This window comes from Crotalus tigris, unplaced genomic scaffold (assembly GCF_016545835.1).
Source record: "Crotalus tigris isolate CLP2741 ecotype Arizona unplaced genomic scaffold, ASM1654583v1 scf7180000018368.3068619, whole genome shotgun sequence".
Classification (NCBI taxonomy): domain Eukaryota; kingdom Metazoa; phylum Chordata; class Lepidosauria; order Squamata; family Viperidae; genus Crotalus; species Crotalus tigris.
In genome coordinates this window covers 1,244,592-1,260,660 of record NW_024096968.1, presented here as the reverse complement: position 1 = coordinate 1,260,660, position 16,069 = coordinate 1,244,592, and the positions used below count along the sequence as shown (strand labels likewise).

Sequence of the window (16,069 nt, the reverse complement as noted above, 5' to 3'; positions counted from 1 at the left end):
TCTCCTCATCCAAATCATTGATGAAAATGTTGAAGAGCGCTGGGCCCAGAACAGAGCCCTGGGGCACCCCACTACACATTTCCCTCCATGTAGATGCAGTTCCATTGAGGATCACATGCTGAGTACAGCCGGCAGCCAGTTACGAATCCATCTGGTGGTGATGCTGTCTAGATTTTCCAAGTTGACATGGAATATTCAGAAAAATGTTTACACCTTGGGTTTATTAATGCTATCAGCTGTAACAGTTCACTTAGGAACTCGTACAGGAATCAAATCTCTTTTCCTTCATCTAATTCTGTACTAGAAACAACTGTTTTGTATTAGGGACTCCACATCAATTTATTAAAAAAAATATTTTCTTGGATTAGAGATGAATCCAGCCCTGATCCAACTATGTAGCCACTAGGGCACTTAGAGAAGTGGTATGCCTCTTTTAAGAGTTTTTGAAGGCAGAGGGAGTTCAACAAAATCTCTTTTTAATTCAAAGTACATTAGCTTTTATATGAAGAGCATTGTGGAATAAGAAATGTACAATGGCTCAGCAGTTAAAGACATTGAGCTTGTCAACTGGAAAGCTGACAGCCTGGGCTCAAGACCCAAGCACTGTGTGATGAGGCAAGCTCCTGTTACTTGCCCCAGCTCCTGCCAACCTAGCAGTTCATAAGCATGCAAATGCAAGTAGATAAATAGGTATCACTTTTGTGGGAAGGCAACAACATTCCATGCATCTTGGCATTATAGTCATGCTGGTCACATGACCATGGAAGCATCCTCAGACCATGCTCTCTCCCCTGGCTAAGAAATGGAGATGAGCCCTGCATCTAGAGTCGGGCATGACTGGACAGGGGAAATCATTACCTTTACTTTTATCGTGGAATAAGAATTGAGACCAGGAGACTGTGAGTTTTGGTCCCACCTTAGGCATGAAAGCCAGCTGGGTGGCTTTGAGACCCTCACCCTCTCTCAGCCCCATGAAATAAGGTTCATTTGACAAGACAATCAGTCAATTCCTGCAATAACTAATGGATCAACATTCAGTTTATCAAAATAGAGCAGACCCTGCACTTGTGGGAAAACAGTAGGAATTAACAAAAAAATGAACAAGGATTGTAGGGTTAAAGATATGCTTAGTGGGGCTGTTGCTTCTTGGCAGGGGATGCTTCTCTGCAGGCCCAAGTATAAACATCAACTTGGGGCAGTGACTTTGTCACAGAATCAGGGAGAAGAGATGTCCTTGGGCACAGACTGCATTATCTAAACCAGGGGTAGTCAACCTTGGCTCTTTTATGACTCGTGGACTTCAACTCCCAGAATTCCTGAGCCAGCTACTGGCTCAGGAATTCTGGGAGTTGAAGTCCACGAGTCATAAAAGAGCCAAGGTTGACTACCCCTGATCTAAACAATGAGAAAAGTAAGATCCAAAATTACTCCATTTTGGGGGAGTGACTACCCACGATATATCCCAAGAGAAGTTCTTCAGCAGAAACGAAGTCTTAATGTTGTCTTGGTGGATGAATATCCAAGATGAAAATCCCCTTTCTTAACTTCTCTAACTTGCCTCTGGAGGCTGATCAAAAACTAGCCCATATTTAGAAAACGCTAAGAAGTTTGAATAAGGGAAGCTTTTGGTTACCCAAATATAACTTGTTTTGAAACTATAAATGATTGGGATATTTTGAATATGGATGGGAAATTAAAACTGAAAAAATGAAAGTGAAAATAGGATACTGACTGAATAAATGGATATTGAGTGCAAATGCAATTAAAATATGTTTTGGTTAAAAAAGATATTTTAAACCGATATCATTGATATTATTAGAAAACTGTAATAAATGCTGATATTCAACTATATATCTATTAATAACAATAAGAATTATATTTGCTTAATGTGGAAAAATGTTTATTACCAGAAGAAGAGAGGAGGTATTGAATGGTGTAATATTGGATTTAGTTTGAAGAAGCTTATATGTACCATGGAATTATTATTAATGGACCCAATCAACACGTTGTTTATTAAGCACTTATTTATAAAAACAGAAAATTATATATATATATATATACACATACACACTATTAAAACAATGATCACCAAGGGAATACTTTAAGAGAATAAAATTTAATTAACAAATCTGTATTAAAGGAGGCACGCTTGGGTTACATTTTGAATAGCTGGGGCCAATGACGCGCTCTAAGAGCCGGAAGCAGATGCTTGATCAGAGGACATTTGATAACGATATGTAAGTCTACTCCCTATACTTGCCTTTTAGCCCTGACGATGTCAAATGTATTTTGACAAAAGCTAGGTTGGTTAATTAAATTTTATTCTCTTAAAGTATTCTCTTGGTGATCATTGTTTTAATAGTATGGATATTCCCAAGAGTCATATTTTTACATATATATATATATATATATATTTGTTTTCTGAGGTTTTCGCGGGTGTTTGTATGTAGGTCTTTGGTTGTTCGGGTTTTCTCCCACGTAAAATTAGAAGTGTCTTCGCGACGTTTCAACAAAGTCCCATTCGTCATCTTCAGGCTGGTGTTTTCAGCAATCACCAGGAGATAAAACAACATGGTTTAATAAATAAAACCAAGCTTTCGATGGCTAGGGAACTGCCATCATTGTCAGGGTATAGACCAGCCAGTTAAGAGACCTGCTTATAAACCTAGCTGTGCCTGCATTCTATGCATAGACCTCGCAACATATAATCAGAAAAGATTAATTTTAAAACTTTTATTTCTAGTAACTACTGTTTATTACTGATTGGAATAAGTTTAGCACCTTTGGCCAGAAAATCTTCCCACTTTGATAATTGATTGAAAGAACTGTGTCCTGTATGAGAGATCAAAACCATAAAGCCTATCTGTCTCTATTCACATTCCTTTCCATGAGAATTCCCTGACAGTTTTGGTAGGAGCGGATTTGATAGTTCCTTGATTGGGCTGTTGTTTACTGCTAACTTGTTTGTCTGAGGTAATAGTTTTTTGATTGGGGTATTGTTTGCCTTTTTATTATTGGTTTAGTGTTAATCTTGGTGTTAACCTCTGTTTATCATCTGGGTGTTTATTGCTGGTGAGGAGATACTTATGTCTTTTTATTTTTTTCTTGGATTTTTGACTGTCTCTTTTGAACAGTATGTAGATGCCGTTTATCTGCATATACCTGTTGATAGGTGATTGGTCTCAGTGCCAAACTGAGGAATTTTCTAACTCCACTGCTTTTCCTTCTCTGAGCTTCATTTTCCCCAAAATAAGCTAATGGTAGGAATTCAATTAGCTCTATGTCTATCAAAAATCAAAATATATATGATGTGTGTTGAGGTGGTGAGGACATTGTTTCTTTAAAAGGGAGTATTATCCTTACAGAAAGTAACAATTTCATATTTAATTGTGATTTGGGGCTTTTTATTTCAGTTACACATAAGACATCACACTGGGCAGTTATAGAGAAGAGACCAGATATTATCCAGAGAAACCTTTAACTGTCTTAACTTGTTCAAATAAGAAATTATAATGCATAATTAAATGTTCTCCAGTTCATCAGTCTTAGGCCAATATGCTCTGTTTATAAGAATGCATAAAAAAGAGCCAACTATAACTGTAGTGACCCTAACAACAAGACACATAGGAGGCAAGAACTTGAAATGTGATTTAAGTGACATGAAGAAAGTCTTGATAGTAGTGATTGTAAATGTTACAGACAAATGTAATAGCAATCATCATAATAGGCTAGGGTGAGTGTACATCATCATTTCTTTAAAAGAAATCAAAACACTATTTATGCATGGAGAAGATCATTATCCTTGACAGAAATTTGACCAAGTAATTAGCAACAGCTGTCCTCTCAAGTTAAAGGCAACATGGTCAAATTTTAGGAGAGAAGACAGACAAGTCCTACAAATGCTAGAAGGGATCCACTAAGCAACATAACACTGATTGAAAGCATGTCTTTTGCTGCTGTAACATGGTTACTGGGGTGGGGACCCTGAAATGGTTACAATAGCTGTCATGGTTTAGTGCCAAAGGCAATGACCCTGAAAACTTCAAAGTAGATTGCAAGATCATAATCTCACCTTTGAATTCCAAAGATCTTGGAACTGCCCAAGAAAAGTCAGTGAAACGGAACTACTTCTGATGAGGCGAGGAGCTGAATCTGATAAAACTGATCGAAAATCAGAGTTGCAAATTTCAGATTTTGGAGTCTGTCCCATTGGCTGGAACAGATTACTTGGTTGTGGTGAGTTTAGTGCATTAACATGATTAACTTGCTCTAGATTGGGCACACATCTATATATGGACTTGGTATTTTGCCAGAAGAACACTATCAAACTTCAAGATTGTTGTTATTTTAAGAAGTGGTGACATTTCTAGAGCTGTTCAGGCACTAACGTTGCATGGAAATTATCAAAAAAAAGGTGTCATTCTTAATTAGAACATTAATATATGTTTCTAGAATTAGTATTTTAGAATGATGGTAATAAGTTTTGATGCAGTGCTTTATTTTTTTAATCCATCCTATAAATTTCAACAATATTCTGCAATTTTAAGCATGTAATAATATTCATTTCCATGAAAAGATTAATTAATTATTGCTTTTAAAGCCATGGAAGCAGGTAACCCTACTTTATTTTGCTTCATTGATTACCATCTAAAACAGGGGTGTCAAACTGCTAGCCCAGAGTTGGATGCATCGTGACGAAACCGTGCCCACCCCATTGCCAGCAATGGGGAAAAAGTCACGATATGTCACAACACGTCACGTGATGTCGCAAATTTGACACCCCTGATCTAAATGAATCCATGTTTTACTTTTATTTTGAAAAAAAAATAAACCTCTTCTCTAATTACCTCAGGTATGATACCCGAATCACTTTATCACTGTTATAATAATATATGATTGTTGAGCTATATATTGTTGAGATGATATCTCAAAGGTACTTTGAGATGATATCTCAAAGATACTTTTTCAAAAGGCAGCTGGGCTGAATTGATGAAGAATGGTTGAAACTTCTTGGATGAGAAGTGAAACATTTTCTTCTTTTTCCTCAAGGAAAAAACAGACCAGTTGCCTTTTGAAAAAGCATCTTTGAGACAATTATGATCTGGATAATCTTCACAGACATCCCAGATGATAGTTGAAACATGCCCAATCTTTCCTAACAGATGTACACCTACTAGATCTGCCAGGTAGGCATATTCTAAGTCCCCTTGATGAAGCACTGTCACATGATAGAGCTTCAAAAGCACACATTTTTAGTCATGGGTCTCTGCCTTATGGAACAGCTCCCCCACAGAAATACAATAGGGCCCAAAACCATTGGCCTTCAAAAAACTGGTAAAGAGCTACTTTTGCTCCTAGGCACTGAAGCTAGTGGTTAATAGAGCAGACAAGGGGTGGTAGGCAAATGGGTGATGGTTTTTATTGAGGCTTCAGTGTAATTTATTGCTTTAAATGGTTGTTTTATTGTATGTTGTTCACCAACCAGAATTTACGTTATTGTTCAGCACTCAGAATTCCTTTTGATAAATGGACAACTATATAAATTTGTGTCACAACAGTAGCTAATATTTGGATCTTGGATCTGTATTCAGCACACTAGATTTCTGCCTTAGCTTTGCTCTGGAAAGGATCTCCATTCATCCCAGTGACTGCTGAATACATACAGGTCATATAGATTGCTTTACTTGAACTTATCACTAAGGGGCTGTCACAAAAAGAGGGGGTCAACCTATTCTCCAAAACACCTGAAGTCAGAACAAGAAGCAAGAATGGATGGAAACTAATCAAGGAGAGAAACAACGTAGAACCAAGGAGAAATTTCCTGGCAGTTAGAACAATTATTTAATGGAATGACTTGCCTCCAGAAGTTGTGGGTGCTCCAACACAGGAGGTTTTTAAGAAGAGATTGGGTAACCATTTGTCTAGAATGGTACAGAGTCTCCTACTTGAACAGGACCTCCAAGGCCCATTCCATCTCTGTTATTCTGCAACCTATCATCAAAAGGCTCTTGTGAGGCTTCTCTTTAGTGCATGGATGTCAAACTCAATCGCATCACGTGATGTATCGTGATGTATTGCAATGTTTTTTGCCTTTGCGGAGCTGGGGTAGGCATTGCATGTGCATGATGTATCCAGCCCTTGGGCTGCCAGTTTGATACCCCTACGTTTAGTGTATGCACTGCATACAGAACAAAATGTATGAACACAAGCAAAAAAATTGCCTTTGGCTTCTGTGGTTATTCTCAACTCAATAGGAATGAAATGTTTGTTATATGTGAATTCATTTGTCTTGACTTCCTGGACGATGGGATTTAAAGAAATGAATATATGAGCACATTTTTCTGTATTGTATTTTACATTACTTTTTAAAGTAGAATTCCCTTGGAGAATTGTCCTTTCCTGTTTGCTTACTAGATTCCGATCTACATCAATGAGCACTGATTTCTACTTCCATAATTTGTGCTGATTGCTGATTCTTCTTACTCTATTCCAGCCTCCAATTTATATTCTTTTCTGTTAGCCTTTCATGCTGTCCTTCAGTCCAACTGAGTTACAATATACAAGTTACTACTCTTTTAAACATTATGATTCATATGAGTAACTGGGGTGTTGACCCCTATATATCAGAAAAATTACTGTGCCCCCATGCTAGTGTTTGAATCTTTTTAATTTGGCTTCAAATGTAGTTCAGTTACAGCCAAACCCCACATCTCTAATAAGAGTCTCCACTAAAGGAAAGATGAAAGTTGCTTTTTAACTCAGTCTGAGCTGTGTCTGACAACAGCAATTAAGTAATTTAATCAAGAATGATATTGCTCTTTCTGCCAGAGCACACCTAGGCTATGATCCAGTAAGTGGACTGCTGCATTGGGATTTAGGATGGTTCTTGTTTCAGACATCTCTTCTTAGTTTTTCTTTTATAAATCTTTTGCTTTGTTTTTTGCCGTTCCCCTCACCCCACTGACACTCCCCCCCCCCACCAGTTGGATCTGTTCTGGCAGACTGTAATGGTGAGTGGGAATGACCTTGGGAAAAGTGGGTGGGAGGAATTGCTATCTAGGGGATGGTCAGATAAGAGACAACATAGCCCACAACTGCATAATGGGAGGAGAAAGAGGCTCAGAAGCACCCCATCACCCTTCCCCCCCCCAAGGTCACAAACTGCAAAGAAGACAGTTGGAGATTCCTATTTTCAGACTTACAAGACTAGCAGTAAAATAGATTTTGTTCATCTGGTCATGTTTCCTGTCTGGTCTACCTGGGATAGTTGAGACAGATAATCCTTAAAAATAATAGAATGATTACAGCCTTCTAGTTTAGCCAAAAATATGTACATATAAAACTAACATTTCTGTACAGAGGCAGGAGTGATTAATCAGCAAAATGACTAAGCAGAAATTTTTACTGCATAATCTTATGAAGCAGTGGCATAGTGAGCATTCACATTTAATGTTTAGCAGTGAGATAGCTTTGAGATCCATGCGAGAAGCAGTTGTACCCAGGTAAGAGACAGTTAGTAGCTTATGCCTATTCTTCTTCTGTCTCCATTCATTGACAATTCTGTAGTGCTTTTTCCTGATCTGATATATAGTAATAAATCTAAATGAAGTTTGTAGGCAAATTGAATAATTTATGTACTTATTCATTCAGTTTGTATGGCTGCCCATCTTTAGACGTATTTCTGGGTGGTGAACAAAATTGCAATAATTGCAATAATACAAAAATTAAAATACATAGCAGCCAAGAAAATATAACATTCCTTAATCACTAATACACAAATGGGCATCTGCAGAGTCTTCAGGGTCTCAGGTCTGGACACAGACCTAGATCTTTAAGATCTTACAAAAGGCCAGTAAGATTGGAGCCACAGTGGGATGGGATGTCCAGTGTGGTATGATCCATTGTCAGGTAAGGCAAGATAAGTGGCAGCAGAACTGGAGCAAGTAGAGGGACAAGGGACTCCCGGAGGCACAGCATGTGTTCTGGAGTTTGCATTCAAAGTATTGACTGTGGAGAACCGTCCTGTAGGCTTTACCCTGAGGTAGAGGCAACCCCAGGGACAACAGTGTCTCTACTCAATCTCAGCCCAACCTCCTTCTTACAAAGCCTTGCAAGGATCAGCAACTTCAATATGGACTGCAGAAACTACTTGGGAGGTTTTGCAGGAGGAAGAAGGTAGTGAGCTATGTGCCAGGTGTGAAGCCCTGGAAAGTAGACTGGTTATTCAAAGCCCCCCCCCCGCTCCTGAGATGCTGCACTGTACAGGCGGCAAGGCACAAAGAAAGTACCTGTCCATAGATCCAGTTTGAGATGTGCCCAGGGTTATGCTGAATAGGAAGCTGCCAGCCAGGCTGTGGTTGCTCCAGGTCATAATCCATAGCTTGTACTTGCCTTGCTTTTGCTTTTATGGGACACTACTCCCCCAGTAATAAGTGTGTGCTTTGCAGTACCTCATTTAGTACCGGGAACAGTCTGGTGTGCAGAGCTCCAGCAGGCAGACTGGGCATGCATGCTGAGATTATGTGGTGGACTGAAAAAGTGGGTCAAACTCACCAGAAGTCTGGCAGCAGTGGTGAGCTCCTGCCAACAGAGTTTCAGAAGATGATGAAGGTCAATTGGGGGTGATGGGAGGTGACAAAAGTAACCAACAGAGTGCAGGGTGGCCAAAGAGGTAGAGATCGGTGTGTGGGGGAGGAGATAGGCAAGTGGGGAGAGCTGAAGTGGAGGTGAGTATATTAGGGCAAGAGAGGTGTGAGGCCTTTGTTTAACAACTAGAACTGGGACTATTGGAACTGCTGTTGCTAAATAGTGCAGTCACTCGATGAGTTGCCAATTTTCTCTTAGCAATGGAACTTCCACTCCAAATTAGGGTCAATAAACAAGGACTACCTTTAGATTAAAATGAATTGGCATTTAGGGCTCAGAACTTTAGATTTTAAAAAAGTAGAAACACCCCCCCCCCCAATATCGTTACACAGTGTATTCCAAAGATACTACACATGGAAATACAGCTAAATGATCTAGAAAAGTTAAATGAGCTACTCAGAAGCCCTATATTATCTTCATATTAGACAGAATATGATCCTGGAATAAAAGGGAGGTCCAAATTCCACTTTGCCTTATTCAACAAAAGTGCAAAATCTCATTTGAAGCAGACATATTTTTTTAAAAAAGAAACTATTCAAAATAGTATATTGTAAGTCTCCCCACAAACATTTAAAATTTAACAAAAGTTTTTATCTTCAGTGTTTCCCAGAATGCCTTGATTTGGTATCCAAAAGTTAAATAAATCAACAGAGAATATAATTTGTTACAACTTCCCTATTTAACAAAAAGGCAATACTTAATTCTTCTTTTTATAGAGGCTCCTTATTAGTCACGCAAAGTGACTCGGCAGCATGTACATTAAAACATTGTACAAGTCATTAAAAGAATAAAAATTGGTAAAACAAGACTATGAGGGAGAAAATATTAACATGCAATATTAATACCAGAAGATCCCTAGGCTTCCTGAAAAGAAAAAAAGAAAAATCACATTTGAGAGCTTGAGGGAAGGCAATAAGAGTTAGAACTAACTTTACCTCAGGAGGAGGGATGATGTTTCAGAGGGCAGGTATCACAGAAGAAAGGGCTCCTTTCCCGGTCCCATCAGATGAAACTCCTTCGTGGATGGGACCCTTATCATGCTTCTCCAGCCAGACCTGGTGGGATTGATAGATGTAATAGGAAAGAGGAAGTCCCTCAGAAACCTGGCCCTATGCCATCAAGGGATTTAGAGATCAAAACCAGCACCCTAAATTGAACCTGGAAGCAAACTGGCAAATAATCTAGCTCACAGAGCAGAAGCATAATGCAAGTCCACCTAGGGACATTTTGTATCAGCTAAAACCTCTGGATACTCTACAAGAGCATCCCTGATGGTATACGTAACAGTTGTACATTAGGAACGTGACCAGGGCCTGAGTGACTGTGAACAGAATCTCACAACCCAGAAATGAGCTTAACTGATGCACAAAATGAAGATGCATAAAGAGCCACCAGGCCACGACTGTCACCTGCTCTTTAAGCAGGAGTTGTGAGTCCAGAAGGACTCCTAGCTTGCTCACCAGGTCTATTTGAGGTAGGGCCACCCCATCCAAAACCAAAGATGATAAAGTACTGGATTCATTAGTTCCTAAAACCCAAAGCCACTCAATCTTCTAGGGTTCCACTGAAGCCTATTGTTTCCCATCCAGACCTTTACAGCATCCAGGTTGGGACATCCACAGGACTGCTTAACTCACTAGGAGTCAAGAGATGTAATAAAGCAGCAGCTCCCAACCTTTTCTATACCCCACACACCTAGAAAGCTTCTGATATATTCTCTCATCCCTTACAAAAGTTCTAAATAATGGCAACAAATTATGCATATATACTATAATTTTGAAAACCCAAGTTTTCGGACCCCCGGGAATATCCTCTCGCACCCCCGGTTGGGAACCCCTGTAATACAGTATCATCAGCACCCTGATGATAACTCAGTCTATGGTGACTGATGATCTGCCCTAGTACTGTATAATTTCTCTAGGTATTTTTTTCCTCCTTGCAAGGCCAAACATGTTTTAAATAATTATTTTATTGGCTTCCATTCATATTAATAATTTCAGGTTTGTCTATGAAACTTTTCCCCAGAGGAAAATGTCTAGAATTTTTATATAATCTTTTTTTATACTTTGTGATCTACATACAATTAACTGAATTCTAAATATAGGCAATTAAATGCTTAAAAGCTCCAAATTAAATGGGTATTTCTAATATCCACCATTATTTTCCCTTTATGACTTTTGCTATGAAAATCTCCAAAATTTTCACAAAGTTTCTAGAGAAAAGATGAAATGTAATTATTTCTAATTGTGATTACTTCATTTGAGATTTTACTTTTGCACAGTGACACCTTGTGGTCTGCAAAGAGATTGTTCAAATGGAGTCTATGAGGAAGCATAAATCTGACAGCTGCCTAAGTCAAGTACTAAGCCAAATTAGAGACCCCCCCCCTCCAGATCTTGCTGGTGTCTACTTGTTATCTATGAACACTGGCTATGCCAGCTGAGGCTGAACGAAGTGCACACTGCAAAAACATCAAGAAGGACTGACATTTCCCATCTTGCTCATTTTTGCTTGTTTTACAATTTAGAACAATAAAAAAATGTTGCTATTTTTAGATAGTTGGCTGGAGAGATTTTTCTTTTTGTATTTTGGCTGTGCTAGGTGTGAAACTAACATGAAGCAACTATAGACACATAATTATGATTAACATAAATAGCAGGTCTCCACGCTAACATAACTCCTGCTTTTTTTCCTTCTTCTTCTCTCTCTCAATCTAACTTTCCCATTTTTTGAGCCACACTTTCTACAGGACTCAACTTGAAATATGGCCATACAGAGCCAAATTCCATGGAAGCTTATTTTAATGAAAAACTTACAGCTGTGGTGAAACTAAGAAAATAACAAAGACTTGAATGAGATTATAACATTTAAATGAAGTCAGTGGAAACACAAAAGAAGCAAATAAACAATTAACCTCCACTATTGGGATGCTGTTCTTCCAGAAATATTCTGATGAAGCTGCATTGTATCCCTACTCTGCAAAGAGGATATGTTAATACAGTAATGTATGGATTCACACAAAAGCTTTACACAATTGTTATACATTTTAAAAAATGCGTTTGGGGAGAAAGTACCATAGAGGTCTAGTTATTTTACAGTCTGTTTTATCCCTCAGGCTTAACATAAAATAATAACATGTTTTTATCAACATTCTGGATCGTTTTGTTGCCACTGACAAATAGCAAATAGCAAAACATGGACACTCAGATTGATTTGACTTAATACTCATCTAATAACTCAATTGTTTCCCCTACATTTTCAATACAAGACCACCAAGAGTTTTGAGATATAATTTCTGATCTGTGAACACTGAGTATTAATCAGTGGAATGGCTTGCTTCCAGAAGCTGTGGATACTCACTGGAGATTTTTAAGAAGAGATTGTACAACCATTTGTCTGGAATGGTATAGTGTCACCTGCTTAAGCAAGGGATTGAACTAGAAGACCTCCACGGTCCTTTCCAACTCTGTTATTCTATATAGTATTTCCAACATATGAATACTGGACATAATATCTAAGAATAGAAATTACTATGAAGTCAGAATATTTTTTAATTCTTACATTGATTTGGATGGTGCCAGCTGCCAGTTTTATCTTCTTTGTCCATAACAGTAGTCATAACCTCATCTAGGATAGCAGGAAAATGAATCTGGAACTTTTTGCATGCAGTTCCACTGCTCCTCTCGAGGCTATAGAACACCAAAAGGTGATGCCTCTTAACAGATAGGAAACTTTGTAAAAGTCTACTCAATAGAATATCTCCATCTAAGTCTTAAAATCACATAAGAAGTGGTCTGATGCAGCAACAGAAGAGAAAAAAAATAACATGAATAGGAATGCACATTTTAAAATAATCCAGCTCATGGAATATTTGAACTAGACAGCCCAATTAGAATGTGACAAAGCAGTAGCAGTGTCAATCTTGTAGAGAGATGTGAATATATACATGGAGTATCATGTGGCTGCCTTACAGATCTCTTTTGGTAGGGCGTTATGCCAGACGATGGCCATTACATTTTTTGCCCTAACAGAAGGAGCTACAACCCTCTCTGGCATAATCTGAGGAAAATACTGATGCAATACACTCCAAAAGCCACTAGGTGTCTGTGATAATATTTGTTGCCTTGTCCATGTGGATGTGGTTTGAAGAATACAAATCAGGAACTATCTGAGTGATTTTACACTACTTTTGTACTATCTACTGTTCTCTCTCTCTCTCTCTCTCTCTCTCTCTCTCTCTCTCTCTCTCTCTCTCTCTCTCTCTCTCTTTGCAGGTTCCTTCTGACCCTAATAGGAGAGAGAGAGAGAGAGAGCGAGAGAGAGAGCGAGAGAGCAATTTGATCCTTCAGTGCAGTCCCACAACAAATGCATCACTTGAACACCATCGGCATTGACAAATTCGTCATCAGTCAATTGCAAAAGGTGGCTTTACTTGAAACAATTTATATCCTGCAACAATATCCGTAACACCATCAAACATCCACATCTGCCTATCCCAGATCCTTGGAAAGGACCCGACAGGTAGGCAATAATTGAGGAAGGTGGCCGTATTAAAGAAATCTATTGTTCTAGTTTCCTTTTCATGGGATGGGGCTTCTAATACAGGTTTGCCCCATTGCCATGAGGTAAAAAGTCAATATAGTTATTGGATGGAAATCTTACCTCCATCTGGAAGGAGTTGGAAACACCACCACCCCAACTCTTCCATTTATTTTCTAATTTGCTACATAAAAATGATCAGCTTGGCTGTTCCCTGCTGACATCTTGATAAATAGCAATTGTGATTAATAAAGTTCTAACTCCATATAGAGCAGAAAGAGTTCCCTATTTTTTTTGGCAAGGCTGGAACAGTAAATAATTGCTTCTGTAGGCATTTTACATCTATTCTTTGTCAGCTAAAATAGGAGTGGGGAAGTACTGACAGTGTGAGATTGGAGAAAATATATTTCTGAAATGTAGCATATTCATAGCATCTCTTTTTCATCAGCTTATTATAAGTAGCTTAGGTCAGCTGACTGGCAGAGATAAATCTATGCCTAGTTTAATTATATTAATTTTCATAAAGAATACAAAACCTGAGTTTCTATAGAAGGCTGCAGTAATATATATTTTCTATGATTGTTATGTGTTCATAAAAGATCAGATGGTTTTAAAATAAGTAAAAAAATATTCAAATCTCCACTGAATGGCATGGAAAGACATTGACCATCATAATCAGACATGGACTAAGCAGAATGTCCAAGTTTCATGTGATATTGCTTATTTTTCCATCATATATTTCAGAATGTAGATTTTATAATTCAAAATGGCTTTAGAATATTGCTGTGGGACAGGACAAGTTACCCTGTTGCAATTATTTCATAGAAAAGATATTTCATACACATGCAATCTATTGAAAAATTTAAAGTTTAAGCCTCACAATCTAATTAACAAAGCTGAAGGCACTGTAGGGATTTGAAAAGCAATAATTCATTTATTTTCATGCTAATCTTTATGAAAACCTTATCAACCAGGCTAACATCATCTTTGATTACTTTACACTAGCAGGCAAAAAGAGTTGTTCAAGAAGGCTTTTGACTTCTTGAACTAGGTCACGTCACATATAGTTTAATTTAAGTGATCTGAGTATACTTTTTTTCTTGATTGACTATCTTTCTATTAGAAGTATGGATTTTATCTTTGATTTTATCACTTTTATCCATTTTGGAATAACATTTGTTTGGAAAAGATGAAATGCAAACGTAATTAATAAGTTACACTGGCTTGAAAACAAAAGGGCAACTTTGCCATTGCCTGACTAAAAGGGTCCTTTCAACCATTTTCAAAATTTCCACTAAAACTGACTATTTTGTATGCAGCAGGGATCTCTGTAAATGTTACTAAATTGGGCTCAGAATATAAATACATGTTTGTTTCTGAAATATATGGCAGAGAAGGTAAAAAGCAAGACAAGCATAATTATGAGATTTTGTATAATTTCCATTTGAAAATGTTAAAATAGATTGCATCTTAGATTACCATGACATACAAGGATGCACTATTGTCTACTGCTTCAGTTTCTCAGAAGATTCACAGAAGAGATATGGGGAAATTATTATACCAGTGAATGCTCTAAGGCTGCAGTACAAAAGATCCTTTCTATTTGTTCCTGGTTGCTTGAAAAAGAGATGGAAGAAATTGTGACAGTAGCCTAGAATACCTAACAAAGATAGGAGTCCCATCTATTGATTCTTCTAATGACCTTTCTCTTTATCCCCCCACCCTCACTTTTAGGTCTAGTTCTGCCAAATGGTGGAATTTGACCTTAGGCAAAATTTCACTGAGGTAATCCAATCCTCAGGGTAGAAAGAATTCATCATCCTTGCCATAGAAAGATGCTGCTTCCACAATTTTAGGCCTGAGTGAACTATAAGTAATTTGGAACAAAGGAACAAAGGGAAGAATCTTTGCAAAGGGAAATCATAAGTATAGCCATTTCACTTGAACATGGGGTTGATTTCATGGGCAGCAACCGATGGTCCATAATCAATGTTATATCCAAGGAGATTTTCCTCCCTCCCCAAATACTGAATTTTCCAGTATTCCTTATTTAAATAAATAAATGAAAGCAAGACACTGCTTAATAAAAGCTGGTATAGGTAGTCCTCGACTTACAACTATTCATTTAGTGACTGAATTTACAATGGCATTGAAAAAGGGAACCTATAACCATTTTTCACACTTACAAGCACTGCTGCATCCCCAGGATCAAAATTCGGGTGCCCGGAAATGGGCACGTATTTATGTTGATTGCAGTGTCCCTGGGTGATGTGATCACATTTTGTTGCCTTCTGGCAAGCAAAGTGAATAGGGAAGCCAGATTTACTCAACAACGGTGTTCCTAACTACACAACTGCAGTGATTCACTTAACAACTGTGACAAGAAAGATTGCGCAATGGGGAAAAACTGACTTAGCAACTATCTCGCTTAGCAATGGAAACTTTGGGCTCAACTGTGGTCATATGTCAAGGACTACCTGAACCTAACTTTGTAGAATTATTTAATAAATAGGGAATATGCATTCATCCTTTGCTTTTTAAAAAAAAAATAGCTTCAAGAGTGCACCCACACTTAACTTTTTTCATAAAACACACTTGCAGATAAGGAATAAGATATCCCCCATACTAGATAAGGGCATTGTGATATACAGTATATGTAGTGCATAAATGACCAGGTCTTCGGCCACTTCCTGAGACATGCACAATATGTCTGAATTGAAAGTATGGCAGCAAGCAAAGATAGTAATTCAATTTTTTAAAAAAATCACCTTTAACTGAGAAATCAAATATTCATAGAGGATAATCAATCTAGAGGAAAAAACATGGCAGAACCAGCATTTAAGCACTTTGTGTCACTCTGCCCAGTCTGAGTTACCACCTGCAT

General features: G+C 38.0%; 1 protein-coding gene and 1 long non-coding RNA gene across 4 annotated transcripts in view; both read right to left on the bottom strand.

Moving 5' to 3' along the window:
* The window catches only part of LOC120311494, a 528,108-nt gene that overhangs the window by 186,305 nt on the left and 325,734 nt on the right, over positions 1-16,069 (bottom strand). The window lies entirely within an intron of this gene.
* Positions 1-16,069, bottom strand: part of LOC120311462 — a 121,010-nt gene that overhangs the window by 104,210 nt on the left and 731 nt on the right. For all 3 annotated transcript variants that reach the window (XR_005557627.1, XR_005557628.1, XR_005557626.1), the window contains exon 2: positions 9,582-9,701. This is a non-coding gene — a long non-coding RNA (uncharacterized LOC120311462). The remainder of the gene's footprint in view (positions 1-9,581; positions 9,702-16,069) is intronic.